We start from the raw sequence: 4,758 nt of genomic DNA on the forward strand, positions 1-4,758 counted from the left end.
GGCCAAGAAAGAAGAGATAGAAGATGACTTAGGTGTAGGTAAAAACAAAAAGGAAGAAGTAGAGCTCAGAGACACTACTACTCCCTATATAAGTGTTTTTGGCTCCAACCTTGGGGGGTTCACTATATATATATTCTCTATATAACATGCGTTCATGGCCTATTTATAAATATCATAATCTGTGAAATTTTCTTGAATAAAACACAACCCTTTTCTATTCAATCTATAAGTAACCCCTTTATATGACACCCTTCTGTATGTAAAAAAGTATAAAAATGTTGTTTTAAAAACCCCTTATTTTGAACTTACATTATATATACATATATTCATGAGTCCCCCCCCCCCCCCCCCCGCGGAGGCTTCAATGCCATGGTATAACTCGTACAAATGTCCAAATGCTTCCCCAAAAAGACTTGAACAAGTTTAAAATAAGGTAGAGTGAGTAGAAGATCAATGGAACTTATTCATACCTCAGGGTCCTAACTACAATGAAAACTTGAAGTGAAGCTCTTCTTCTTGGGCCTAAGCAAGTGATAAAAAATCTCATTGAGTAAAACTTTTTGAATTGATTATATCTAGATTTTGCAATCACAAGGTCTTCTTCTTCTCAGGTCTAAGCAAATGATGAAAAAGCTCCTTGTCTAATACCTTTTCGAATTGATTATATCTAGCTTTTGCATTCACAAAATTCCTTTTTCTAAAAAAATCCTAATGCAAAATTTTTAGACATTAGGTGTAGGTGACATTGGCAAATGAATTATGCAAGAATACTTAGTGCATATAGCTAGAAGGGTTGCATGCCCTACCACCTAAACTTTTGTCCTCTGTAACCATCGCTATTTGCATCGAAAATTTACTCTACAACCGTTGCTATCAATGCCTCTATTTGTATCGCTATTTCTACTGCTATTAGCATCACTATCCTAATTAGTGACGCAAATAGTGACACTAATCGCGATGGAAATAACGACGCGAATAGAGATGCTAATAGCGATGGAAATAGTGACTCAAATAGTGACAAATTTATCACGTCACTAATAGTGATGCGAATAGCGATGATGGGGGAATTTTTTTCCATGAATAATTCCATCCCTTTAAACGTTACTATTGGGTCTATATGTTGTAGTGTGGTAGTATTGCTATACTACAATCTTCCACCCCTAATGACAATTTTAAGAAGGGTATGTTATGCTATCTCTACTAATTCCAAGGAAGCATATAGTCAAGAATATGGATGTATATCTAGATCCCTTGATAGAAGATTTGGAGACACTTTGGAGAGGTATTGATGTGCATGATGTATCTCAACCTTTGTATATGCAAAACTTCACATTGAGAGGCATCCTAACTAATGTGGACCATGCATGACTTCCTAGGGTATGGTGATTGTTTAAGTATGAAACTCCTAAACCAACTTCTATATATGTATATTATTTTGTTTTTTAGGGAATAGTACATTTTCTTTCTATGAGCATGTGATTCGTGTCTCTCTACCTCTCCGGATACCATGCATGTCCCATGTGGTGGTCCATCATTCATAATCAAATTCTCCGAAGAAGTTTATTTATGCCAACTATCATAGATTTCTCCCTTCTGATCATCCTAACCATGAGGCACCATTGACTAGGATTCTGAAACAATCATGATCTATCATAGATTGGAAGGATTTATGGAAACACATGGAACATCCACCTCCTCATGGGATGAGTCAATAGGCCTTTAAGCTTAAGTTTTTATAGCCCCGAGCTTTATGTAATGCCTATTGAATATACATTGTGTATTTTCTTGATTAAGTACTCTATATTCTTTCAGCTACCTTATTAGAACCCAATCAATGACCTTCTAGATCCCATGAATATTTTCAAGAATGTGGAATCAATCATATGGGAGTACTTGATTGGGATTCAAGATTCTGAACATGTAACAGAGAATCTACATAGTATTGGAAGGCAAAGGGATACTTGGCCACAAGAGGCAGCAAATGGAAACACCACGATATCACATGCTCTATGGATATTGACAAAGAAGGCGGAAAAGGCTATGAAAAAAGCTATAACAAAGTTTCATACACCCATGAGTTGCATGTGATGCTTGAAGAGGGCCTTCACAAAGGACCAAAAGAAGAGGTGTGAAGTAACTATTTGGTTTGAAGTTCACCATTAGCATAAGATGCTATAGGTAAATGAGAGCTTGCAATCATACACATATTGTATCTTATAGAAAAGTGATCACATGCATATGATTTTAGCAATTTATACATTCTATTTCCATCTTGCATCACACTTCAAAGGTAGCATGGGAGAATATATTCAAGATGGTGGGACTTGTGAGGAATAACAACCACATGGTAGTAGTAAATTTTCATGGTTGTGAATTGAGAACAATGTTTCCCTTTCTTATGCTAATAAATTGTGGATGTTTCTTTCTTTGTAGGCACATTATGTTGAGATTTATGAAATCGCACTCCTAAAACAGCCTCTTTGTATGGAGCACTAGGGCAAGGTACATACAACAACCTAGAGGAAGTTGCATGAATCCCATAATAGGCACAATGAGAAAATGGGAACCATCCTACAACTATAAAATCATGAACTTGACATTGAGTTAAATTATGAATGCTATTGTACTTTGTACTTTTAATCTCATCTCTCTTCTTAAGATTTTGTTTATGAGTCCAAGCTAATCATCTAGTTCTAGGTCCATTTTTATCAACATGGTATCAAAGCCATGGCCGAGCTAGATAGATAGTGGATGCATCTTACTTCTTTCCTGCATACTTTAAATCCTTCCTATTTCAATTTTTCTCCTTGTACATGCCATCAAAAATCCGATTTCCATCTCAATTTCTTTAAGCCATTCACACATCCATTGTCTTGTACTATGAGGTGAAGGAGCTCAAGGAAGGAGGTGCTGCTCGAGCTGCTACTCAAGAAACTTGGTTCGAGGTTCGCATTGGAGATGCTAAGTAAGGGCGTAGCTTACTGACAAGCTAAGGACCTGCTTGTGAAAGAAGTTGGTGGATACCTTAGTCTAGTAAGTAGAGGAGACAAGCAAGAGGTGAAGGCCCTCTAAAAAGTTAGAGGAAAAGATTGATCAGATCGATCACTTCTCAAAGAGGATAGGGTGGAAAATGAGAACCATAGAGACATATTTGTTGCTTTGAGGTCTTCTGATCATAACTATCGCTCAAAGCTTACAGACTCCAAGGTTCTTAGAAGGCTTGCTCAGAACTCGAAGCTACTTGTAAAAACCATCTGAGAAAAAATCCTATGTCCAACAACTAGAATCAAGTCGAGTGAAGCTAAATCAGATTGAGAGCTTGATCAGGTTAGAAAACATGGAGTTTATGTTGGTGGATATGCATCTAGAGATGCGGGTAGATCCGTGAATTTAGGACTGTTGCATTCAATATGGATTGTGCGAGGTGGGTAGAAGAGAAAAACAGGGAACTCTTAGAGCTAAGATTTGGACTGACGGCACATGTGAGTGACATCGACTTGCACTTGCTCGTTGATAACGGTATAACTCACGATGCTAAGCTATTTCACCTCAAGGGGGTAGTTCTCAAAGTAGAGGTATTTCATATCATGTCTGGTATGTGGAAGACTCCTGCAAAGAGATGCTTCATGTGGATGAGAGGTTTTTGCCCATCTAATCTTTTGAAGATTTTGATTCCTCAACTAGAGCCACTCACTAAACAACAACTTTTGGATGTGTGCAATTTCAACTCCTCACAATAGAGACCTCCACCCCTTCGTGAGAAGCTACTATCAAAGCTCCATGTAACCATCGTATAGATATAAACCGTGGCATCTCCTCCATGCCCTCAGGATAGCGAATCAGTCAATGGGGGGTACTGCGTCGAAATTCTGATCACGCTTCTTCTTGATCTCTCCTTGCCTACTCATACCTAGCAAGCCACTTCTCCATGGATGCATGATGCAACATAAAAAAATGATTCACTTTCTCTTCCATTGTAGGATCCATCCTTTTTTTCACCCCATTTCTAACCACTATATCTCCCATCAGTCTATCATCGTCCTTCAGCAGACCATAGCATACTATTGTCTAAATCCACCATTGGTAGACACTATGAAATATACACTAACGCCTCCCACAACATCCAACCTTTAGCAATGCTACCTTCTGGCCGAGCTTGTTGTCACACGCCACGTTATCAAGCTCGCCATGCCTGACATATGAAATAAGTGACATATATGTGGTATAAGTGAAAACCATCTAAGAACTTTTTGAGGGATGGTTTGCCCCTTATACAAGTCCTGTTGATACCTGTGAGTACCACACTTTGGACATGTCTCCATAGTCATGTAGTCTCCTCGAAACAACACGCAATCATTGACACATGCATGGATGTTGTTGTAGTCCATGCCAAGCTTTTGTAATACTAGTCACGCATCATCACGAGACTTAGGCATCGTATTTCCAAGTGGTAGTATATGATACTTTAGCAACCTTAAAAAAATCATAAAACACCTTGAAAAATCACAACAAGTGTTTTTTATAATGGAGTCAAAAATATCAATGCAGTGTACGTAGAATGTACCTGAACAACTCGGTCACACTCGTATCACTCCACCTGTATTTTGTCTATACACTTAGGAGAGCAAGTAGTGTTTTTAGGCAAGATACTCCGCACCCATCATATAATGGTATGTACACTTCCTCTCTCAATGGATCAGATGATTTGGCATCCATGGGTATCAATGCATCAATCATTGCCTCCATTTGAGGCTGCAA

The 4,758-nt window shown here is 38.3% G+C and overlaps 1 pseudogene; it reads left to right on the plus strand.

Moving 5' to 3' along the window:
- The first annotated feature begins 2,958 nt into the window (after positions 1-2,958).
- Positions 2,959-3,740, plus strand: LOC148040887 (transcription factor TGA2.2 pseudogene; annotated as a pseudogene).
- Positions 3,741-4,758: the final 1,018 nt, after the last annotated feature.

This window comes from Lygodium microphyllum, chromosome 1, assembly GCF_053477565.2.
Source record: "Lygodium microphyllum isolate KBCC chromosome 1, Lygodium_microphyllum_v1.1.10, whole genome shotgun sequence".
Classification (NCBI taxonomy): domain Eukaryota; kingdom Viridiplantae; phylum Streptophyta; class Polypodiopsida; order Schizaeales; family Lygodiaceae; genus Lygodium; species Lygodium microphyllum.